The following is a 10,278-nucleotide window of genomic DNA, read 5'->3' as shown; positions in this document are numbered from 1 at the left end:
CCTTGGTACTATAATCACTGTACAACATCAGTTTGAACACTGTTTTGTTGTTTTGTTGGCTATGTATCCTTGCACAAGATACTCCTTTTTTAAAATTTCTCCCCTGTCAAGTATATATCCTTCCTCCTTCAAAAGATGTCTGAGGTGAGGAACATATAACCTTAAGCCTTTAAAATTAAACTAATTGGGTGGGGTGTTTAAATCAGTGGTAGAATGTTTGTCTATCATGCACAAGGCTCTGAGTTCAATTCCCACCACTGCAAAACAAAACAAAAACAATAAAAAATGAAAAGAGCCACATAAATGTGGAGAGTAGTATGAACTAAGCAAAAGCAAAAGGCATGCAATGCATCAGGAAATTGACTCTCTTCTGACTTCCAGGAGATTAGACTTTTGGACCCCATCTCTGCCTGGTGCAGAGCTAGAAGCATGGCAGGGATTAGGATGAGACAGGTGAGACACTCATGTCCTCATGTCCGGGTACAAAATGTTAAGGAGTGTCAAAAGGAAAAAAATACTTCAGCAAGATGAACAGTATAGATATATATTGTTTGTTTGTTTGTTTGTTTTTGGTATTGAACTCAGGGCACTTTACCACTGAACCACATTCCCAGTCCTTTTTATACCTTTATTTTGAGACAGGGCCTCACTAAATTGCTGAAGCTGGCTTTGAACTCCTAATCCTCCTGTCTCAGCCTCCAGAGCTGATGGGATTACAGGGGTGCACCACAGCACCCAGAAAAGAATATCTTGATTAGAGAAGAGAGACTTAAAGTCTCCCCCAAAACTTCCAAATCTCTAGTTCTGGACAGATCAATAAGCTCTAAGAAGCAACAAATTTTATTTTAACACATAGCTGTGTGATTTGGGAATTAAGTCAATTACGTTTTCTAGACATCCTCAATTCCCTTCAGGGTTTTTTGTTTGTCTTGTTTTTGTTTTTGTACTAGGGGTTGAACCAGGGGCACTTTACCACTGAAACACATTCCCAGTTCTTTTTATTTTTGACACAGGTGTGGCTAAATTGCTGAAGCCGGCCTCAAAATCAATCCTCCTGCCTCATGCTCCCAAGTGACTGGGATTACAGGCCACACCTCTGAGTCCCACTAGTGACTGATCTTTTCCTTCCTTCTAATGTCTGCCAGACACTGTCTTTAGGTGCTGTGAATATAGTGATGAATAAAACAGAGAAGGGTGGGAGGGGACAGACAATAACCAAGTCAAGAAATGAAACAAGATACTTTCAGCTAGAGTTAAAATGATGAAGAAATGAAAACAAAGTGCTATATTCAATTAGAAGCAGGGTGCCATTTAGATTTAGTGGTGTGATTAGCAGCAGGGGAGTAATGTGACCTAAAACACTGATCCAGTACTAAAAGATTTCTCGAGCTAACAGAATGGAAGCAGGGAGGCCCCTAAAATTGTAGATGTCCAGGTCAGACAAATGGTGATCTAGATCTTAATGGTAGTAGAGAGAGAAAAGTAGGCCCTGGGGTTCAGCAGAAACGGAGCCAAAAGCTGTGTTTCCCTTTAAGAGTCTGCGCCGCAGGGGCGGGGTTCAGGATTGCTGCTGGCTCGCAGAGGGCGGGAGTTCCGAGGCGGGAAGAGCGCCCTTTGGAGTGCGCGCGCGCTATGCGTGGGTGGGACTTGAGCGAATCCGCATGGCTAGCTCAGGCCCCGGATGAGGAAGTGCGGGGGAGGGGGGAAATCATAGAGACGGAGAGGCGGTAGCGGCCGGAGCGCCCACTGGCTCTCTGCTCTGTAAGCTCAGGTAGACTTGGCGGCTGCGGGGCTGCGTCTGCAGAGGCCAAGCTGGCGGGGCAAGCACTGGCCGGGGAACAGGCCTCAGGGTAAGAGGCCCCGGGGTTGGAAGGCTTCGGGCATAGCCGCTCCACCCCACAACGCCCTGCGGGGACCCTCCTTCGGGCGGTGCTGGCAAAAGGGGAGCCCGGGCCCCCGCCTTTGGGGGCGCTGAAGCAAGCGGAGGTTACGCTGCGGGCGGCAGAACGACCCAGAAAGAGGGAGGAGACTAGGGCCCGCGTAGCTAGGGAAAAAAGGCTTCTCCGACTCGAACGGGGAGACTGCTTTGCAACCTAGATCGGCAGGGGACTCCCCACCCCCCCTGCAACTTCTCTCCTTCGGGAGGACGACGCCCCTTGTGGGAGTACAGTCCTTGGTTCTGGTCCGTTCGTCAGCGGTGGGAGACCCACTCCCAGGGTGCGAGAGGGAATTTAAACATAAGGAGGGATAAGGGGTAACCCCCAAATGAGAACGTTCCCCCCACTGTGTCAGTGTCATTCAGGTGACGAGGGAAATTTTCAACTTCCCTAAAAGTATTGGAGAGGGTCTACCTTCCCTCTAAGTTTAAAACGACTTCCCTCCGTCATTTTTCACCTTTATCCCGAGATACAGAGAGGAAGACCTTGAGTTAACTTTATGATATCAGAAGTCAGCTTTTTCTCCCTCTCCCCAAATCATGTCCAGAGAGGGAGCTTCGCTTTTCTTCCCTTTTAGTCTCTTGGTGTGCAGTGAGCTCTTTTTTCCCTTGCACAGATAAGATCGTGACTTTCAGATTGTGATAGTTGCAAAGCCTCTCTCCCATCTAACATCTTTGTGACCTTGACTCATCCATGTCTCAGCTCATTTCAAATTTGGGTTACTCTTTTCTTAATATTGACATGGGAGTAAAGGGAGAATTTGTGTTAATGTTTAGTACATAGTAAGTTTTTGGCAAATTGTTACTGTTAATTCGTTAAGAAAGAAAACTGGGACTGGGGATGTAGTCCAGTGGTAGAATGCTTGACTAGCATACACAATACCCTGGATTCAATCACCAGCACTGAAAAAGGAAAGAATACAAATATCTTGGCCAAAGAAGCAGGTGTTTGCATGCATCTACTTACCACCACCAGCCACCACAAGTATTCAACCCTTATCCACAGGAGAGGAAGACTTTTCCCCACCCCATGGTGGAAAAAGATGTACTTCCACTCCCCTCAGATCTTACTGTTCTCTACTCCCTAAATTAACAAAGAAGGCCTCAGTGAAAATAATCAGGAAAAAAAAGACTTAGTTTTTTGAAACAGGTCAGTACCCAGGAAGGGAGACTGATGCCAGAATCCACCCTTTCCTTTGTGCACAGAATCTGTCACTTCTTCCTGAGTGATTAGAGATGTCCTTTCCCACTCTCCTTACTTGCTGTAGTGACAAAAAAAAAAAAAAAAAAAAAAAAAAAAGGCTTCCTCCTAACACAACCTCCCCTCCACACATTTGCCAAGAAGATGATTCTGATTTTTTTTCTTTTTTGTGTGTTCTCAAGAAAAATAAGACTATACTTTTGAGGACAGTACTCTTTTTCTCCTATCTACCTAGACTGATACAAATGGTTTCTTTTCTCCTCTCCTTTTGAAAAATAGATGGAGATCTTTTATGCAGGGAGTCTTTGTCAGTAGAAATCAGGAGCATTTTCACTGTTTGATTCCCCGTGTGGAGACAGGGGTCCTTTTCCTGCATGCTAATAAAGGGAGGAAAAGGGAAACAGTGGTTGATGCTTTTGAGATTTCCTGCCATTCCCTGTTCAGTTGGACCCTGTTTAGTATATGAGCTTCCTTGCCTTGCTTCCAATTTGTCTTGAAATCTTTTTAAAAACTCTTCTTTCTCTGTCCCTCAAGAAGAGGCCCCTTGGAATTCCCTCATGGAGGGATTGGCTGCAGTGTCTGAATCTTTGGAAAAGAATGCCTCTTTCTGAAGGGAAAAAGATTGTTGTGAACTTCTGAGGGCCTGATCATTGTTGTGAGTATTGTTCCTTGACACAAGCATGGCAGCCCCTGGTGGTGTTAACAGCTCTTTGCGTTGGAATTAAAGGGAGAGGAGACCTTCAGTCCCAGGATTTTTGGGGCACGTAGTTTTCTTTTTCTTTTTTTAAATTTTTTTAGTTGTAGATGGACAAGAATTCTTTTATTTTATTTATTTATTTATTTTTGTGTGGTTCTAAGGATCAGACCTAGCACCTTACACATATTAGGCAAATGCTCTACAACCAGGCTACAGCCGCAGCCCCAGGGCACATAGTTTTCCATTCTGTTTTCTTTGTTATCTCCCCTACACACACACACACACACACACACACACACACACACACACACACACTCACACTCGCATGCGTGTGTGCGTGTCCCCCCATTTTTTGCTTTATTCCTATAAATTTTTTGTGTCCATAACTTTTGTTTTGGGGAGAGTTGAATGACTAAAGTAAATGTTGCCACTTTGTCAAATTTTTAGTATTATGAAATATTCAAATGAGAGCTGCAACATAAATTATTCAATAATATGTTTTTGTATTTAATGTTTTTGTCTTTTGGTAGGATAAAAATTAACAGTAGTAAATTATGTGAAGGCACACCAAAGAAGTTTTCCATCTTTTCTGTGTGTAAAATGTTCTTAAATTACCTCAGATGCCCTTGAGTACTTGTGGAGAGGATTAGTCTGCACTCTGTACCACCATTGTTGATGTGTGTAGGTGTGTTTTGCTGAAACAAAGAGAAATAGAAAAGTTATCTTTTAGAGTCATGAGTTTTACAGTGGCAGGGCCCTTTGTGATTATTTTGTTTAATTTGTTCATTTTACATGAAAAAACAAGCCTGGGAAGTTCACATAATTTTCACTTAACATAATCACTGTGTAGCTGATGAATGGAGTCAGAATAAGGACCCTGGTTACCTGATATGGGAAACCAGCCAATTAGACTACTCACCACAAATCTTTTGCATTTGAAACAGAAAGATCAGTAGGTAATTGCTCTTAACTCAAAAAAACTTCATTTTTTTGAGAAGAATTTTACTGCATGCCTCATGTAAACATTACTTTGGTTTTTTTCCACATAGATAAGTTTATTTCCTAATCTAACACATTTTTATGTGTTGTGGTAAAGATGACAAGCCAGTAGCAGCTGGCAAGTGTCATTGGTAAATGGATAGTTTATTTTCTTTAGACCTCAGACTAGATAATTATCTGGTATACTCACTCAATAGGTTGATTTTAAGTCATTAGAAAGGATTAGCTGTAAATAAATCCCTGCCTACATTTTATAAGCACGTGTTACTCTTTTCTTTTTCTTCAATTTTTTTAACACTTGAATGTGAAACTTTTGATTATCGGAGGCAGAGAACTGACAGTTGGAAAGATACCATATAAAATAAAGGGCTAATACACTTACTAGTTTTTTATTGTTATGCATTTGGGTCTTGAGAAATAATAGAAAAAAATTAACATAATTCACTCTCAACTGTCTTTCTAAAAAATACAGTACACAACTAAGTCATTGGTTATCTCTCCACCAAATTAACACTGTTAATGGTTTGTGTTTTCAGAATATTTTTTAAATTTTCTAATTTTATTTTTAGTTGTCAATGGACCTTTATTGAATTTATTTATTTATTTATTTATTTATTTATATGTGGTGCTGAGAATTGAACTCAGTGCTTCACACATGCCAGGCAAACACTCTACCACTGAGTCACAACCCCAGCCCTCTTTCAGGATGTTTTTTATGTGCATGTATATTTATCAAAATGAGTGTCCTCGTGTTTATTTAGTTTAATAAAAACTATTCTAGGCAGTTTTCTACATAGAGAGATGTTTCTACATCATCAGTTTTAATTGCTGCATTGGGTTCAGAAACTTCAATTTTATGTGTGTGTTTTCACGTGGTACTGGATTTTGTGCTCTATGACTGAGCTACCTCCCTAGCCCTTTTTTATTTTTTATTTTGAAACAAGTCTCACTGAGTTGCCCAGGCTGGCCTCAAATTTGTGGTCCTCCTGCCTCAGCCTCAGAAATTTTAGTTTTAAAGGATTTGCATCTTTTCTTCAAAATAGTGTTCTGTTACTGCAGTCTTGTGGTACAGCCAGTATTTTGATAGATGATGATATGATCTAGAGAGCTGACAGTAATTTTAATCTGCTACTTTAGGCTTGCATCTAAATATCACTTCGCCTCTGAGGGATCCAGCTGTTCTATTTGAGTACAGTGTTTTGGTAACTAAACTGGAGAGTTGGCTTAGAAATTTTTGCAGGAGTGGGAATACTGGTGATTTGACCCAGGGGCACTTTACCACTGAAAACATCCCCAAACCTTTGTTAAATTTTTTATCTTAGGACAGAGTCACCAATTTACTTGAATTTGTGATCCTCTGGTCTCAGCCTTCATTTTGTTGTTGTTGTTTGTTTGTTTATGCTAGGAATTGATCCCAATCCTTTAAAAAATTTTCTTTTGATACAGGGACTCACTAAGTTCTTAGGGCCTTGCGAAGTTACTAAAACTGGTTTCTGATCTTCCTGCCCCAGCCTCCCAAATTGCTGGGATTACAGGCTTTTGCCACCATGCCCGGACTGGCTTAAAAATTTGAGGACCCAAAATTGGACTCCAAGAAAAAGGAGGGGGTGTTTATTGTGCTTCCACAACAAGTATGCCTAGTTGTTTTACAGGTTGAAAATTCTTAGAATTCTGTCCAAAAATGAGTATCAACAAACATGAGTATCGAAAAATGACAGTTTTATGGTATTTGTCTTTAAAGCTTTAAAGTTCTGTTTTAGTCACTGCCCATTTACAGTGTAGATGCAGGCATAAGAAAGTTAAAGACACTGTTTTCCCTGAGAAACATTTTGAACCATTCTATGCGATTATCAGTATTCATTCTTTCTGATAAAGATCTGTTTAGAAAGCAGAGCATGGGGGGACACACCTGTAATCCCATGACTTGGGAGACTGAGGCAGGAGGATTGCAAGTTTGAGGCCCACCTCTGCAGTTTAAGAAGGCCCCAAGCAACTTAGTGAGATCTTGTCTCAAAATAAAAAATAAAAAGGACTGGAAATGTTGCTCAGTGGTTAAGCACCCTGGATTCAAACTTCAGTACCAAAAAAAAAAAAATGTTTAGTAAATATGTAGTTGTACATGACTTTATGTGGAGTGACCTTTGGAAGAAAATGTTGAAGTAAGACTTGAGAATTAGAAAGAGTAGGGTTTATTAGAGACACTGTTGAGTTCATAGGTTGTTAAATGCTATGCAGAGTGGAAGGTTAGTTGTGATTATGTCTGGGGATTTGAGTCTGAGCTCTAGAAAAGTGATACTGATGTTGAGAGGCAGTTGTAGTGGCTAGTGTGTAGCTCAGTGATGGAGCACCTGCTTAGCATGAACAAAGCCCTTGGTTGAATGGGGTGGGGGAGGAAACAAGGAAAAGAGAGAGCATGTAATATACTGAGAGCATCTTATTCATCTTTGTTTCTTGCAGCTGTTTGCATGTAGAAAGACTCAATTATTCTTTGGATTAAATGGGCTCTATTTTAGACATATTATGTTGGGGGAGGTCCCATCCTTGGTAAGTGAAATGTAGGTCAGGAATTGAGAGATCGAAGGAAAGTTTGGGGGGCTTGGGCAGGATTCTTTATTATTATTATTATTTTCTTTGCAGTTTTAGGGATCCAAGTTAGGGTCTTGCATGCTAGGCATGTGCTCTACTGTTGAAATAGAATCCTGCGCCCCGCCCCCCCCCCCCCCCCCCCCCCAGTGCTGGGGATGGAACCCAGGGCCTCCTGCAAGTTAGGCAGGCACTCTACCACTATACTGTATCCCAAACCTTTTTATTTTATTAAGACAAAGTTGCCAAGGCTGGCCTTGAACTTGCAATCCTGCCCCAGTCTCTTGAGTGACTGGCATTACAGGCATGTGCCATCACACCCTGCTCCCCATCTGTTCTTTTAAAAATGAGTTTTATTAAAATAATTCAGGACTGGAAATGTGGCTTAGTGGTAAAGCACTTGCCTAGCATGTGTGAGACACTGAGTTCGATTCCCAGCACCGCATACAAATAAATAAATAAAGGTTCATCAACAACTAATAAAGATATTAAAAATATGTATATAATTCACATGAGCTGCGGGTGTAGCTCAGTGGTGGAGCATTTCTTAGCTTGCATAGGCCTCAGGTTCAATCACCAGCAGTGAAAGAATTTACCAATTTAAAGTATACAAATCAGTGGTTTTTAATATATTCACCTTTATCAATTTTAGAACATTTTTATACTTCAAAAAAAATGTGTCCATTAGCTTCTAGCTCTAGTTCTCCAACACTTCCAACTCTGGCAACCATTAATCTACTTTGTTTTATAAATTTACATATCCCTTTTTGTGTGTGCATTTGGTGCTGGAGAGCAAACTCAGGACCTCCTTCATTAGACAAGCACTCTACCACCGAACTAAATACTCAGCCCTGCATTTTCTCATTCTTTTTATTTCTATTCTTTCCTTTCTTTCTTTTTTTTTTTTTTTTTTATTTTAATTTGTGGTGCTGGGAATTGAACCCAGGACCTTGTGCTTGTGCAAGCACTCTACCAACTGAGCTGTATCCCCAGCCCATTTTCCCATTCTTGACATTTTATACAAATGGGATAAAAGTGGTTCTTTGTGTTTATTTCACTTATAGTGTTTTCAAGGTTTTTTTAAATTAAAATATTTATTTTTACAGACACATTTTGATTCATTGTACACAAATGGGGTACAACTTTTCATTTCTATGGTTGTACACAATGTATATTCATGCCATTCATGTAATCATACATATATATAGGGTAATACTGTTTCATTCTACTGTTTTTCCATCTCCACCCCTCCTACCCCTTTTTCCTCAACACCATCCAAAATTCCTTCATTCTTCTCTTCCCAAGTTTCTTCATTCTCCCCCCGCCCCCCCCCGCACTACCCTCCATTGTTATATATTGTCATGCACTTATCAAAGAAACATTTGGCCTTTGGTTTTTGGGCTTGGCCTATTTCACTTTGCATATTTTCCAACTTCATCCATTTACCAGCAAATGCCATAATTTTATTCTTCTTTATGGCTGAGTAATATTCCATTGTGTATATATACCATAGTTTCTTTATCCATTCATCAACTGAAGGGCATCTAGGTTGGTTCCACAATCTAGCCATTGTGAATTGAGCTGCTATGAACATTGATGTGGCTGCATCACTGTAGTATGCTGATTTTAAGTCCTTTGGGTATAAGCCGAGGAGTGGGATAGCTGGGTCAAATGGTGGATCCATTCCAGGCTTTCTGAATGGGTCCATACTGCTTTCCAGAGTGACTGTACCAATTTGCAACCCCACCAGCAATGTGTGAGTGTGCCTTTTTCCCCACATCCATGCCAACACTTCTTATTGCTTGTGTTTGTTTTTTTTTTTTCTGGGGGGGGGGGGCTGTACTAGGGATGGAACTCAGGGCCTTGTGCTTGTGAGGCAAGCACTCTACCAGCTGAGCTATCTCCCCAGCCCTTGCTTGTGTTCTTGACAATAGCCATTCTAATTGGAGTTAGATGAAATCTTAGGGTGGTTTTAATTTGCATTTCTTTAATTACTAGGGATGATGAGCACTTTTTCATGTATTTGTTGATCACCTGTATATCTTCTTCTGTGAAATGTCTGCCCATTTCCTTAACCCATTTATTGATTGGGTTCTTTGTATTTTGGGTGTAAAGTTTTTTAAAGTTCTTTATAAACTTTGGAGATGAGTGCTCTGTCTGAAGTGTGTGTGGAAAAGATTTTCTCCCACTCTGTAGGCTCTCTTTTCACATTATTGTTTCCTTTGCTGAGAAAAAAACTTTTTAGTTTGAATTTATCTCATTTATTGATTCTTGCTTTTATTTCTTGCACTATGGGGTGTTGTTAAGGAAGTCTGGTCCTAAGCCAACATGATGGAGATCCGGGCTTACTTTTTCTTCTATTTGGTGAAGGGTCTCAGGTCTAATTCCTAGATCCTTGATCCATTTTGAGTTGAGTTTTGTACGGGCTGAGAGATAGGGGTTTAGTTTCATTTTACTGCATATGGATTTCCAGTTTTCCCAGCACCATTTGTTGAACAAGCTATCTTTTCTCCATGGTAAGTTTTTGGCACCCTTGTCTAGTATGAGGTTACTGTACTTATGCAGTTATGTCTCCGTGTCTTCTATCCTGTACCATTGATCTACCTGTCTGTTTTGGTGCCAGTACCATGCCATGTTTTCAAGGTTTATTCATGTTGTAAACTGAATTAAATTAATACTACAACCCCATCCCCACCCCCAGTCCTGGGAATCGAACCCAGGGGCACTCTACCACTGAGCTATACCCCCTATCCTTTTTTATTTTTTGTTTTGAATTATTTGGTAGGGGATGGGGGTACTGGACATTGAACTCACGGGCACTCAACCAGTGAACCAGATCCTGAGCCCTATTTTGTATTTTAT

The 10,278-nt window shown here is 40.7% G+C and overlaps 1 protein-coding gene across 4 annotated transcripts in view; it reads left to right on the top strand.

The window, feature by feature from the left end:
• The first annotated feature begins 1,713 nt into the window (after window positions 1–1,713).
• Window positions 1,714–10,278, top strand: part of PRR14L (proline rich 14 like) — a 69,525-nt gene continuing 60,960 nt past the window's right edge. For 2 of the 4 annotated variants that reach the window (XR_013765485.1, XM_079149677.1), the window contains exon 1: window positions 1,714–1,850. The gene's annotated coding sequence lies outside the window, so the exon portion shown is untranslated. Of the gene's footprint in view, window positions 1,851–3,671; window positions 3,793–10,278 lie in introns of all 4 variants that reach the window. The other 2 variants (XM_079149679.1, XM_079149678.1) reach the window with 2 other exon arrangements.

Source organism: Sciurus vulgaris (genome assembly GCF_902686455.1).
Source record: "Sciurus vulgaris genome assembly, chromosome: 8".
In the NCBI taxonomy this organism is placed as follows: Eukaryota; Metazoa; Chordata; class Mammalia; order Rodentia; family Sciuridae; genus Sciurus; species Sciurus vulgaris.
Note: the sequence above shows the minus strand (reverse complement) of the source record. Positions and strands in the feature narration are given on the sequence as shown.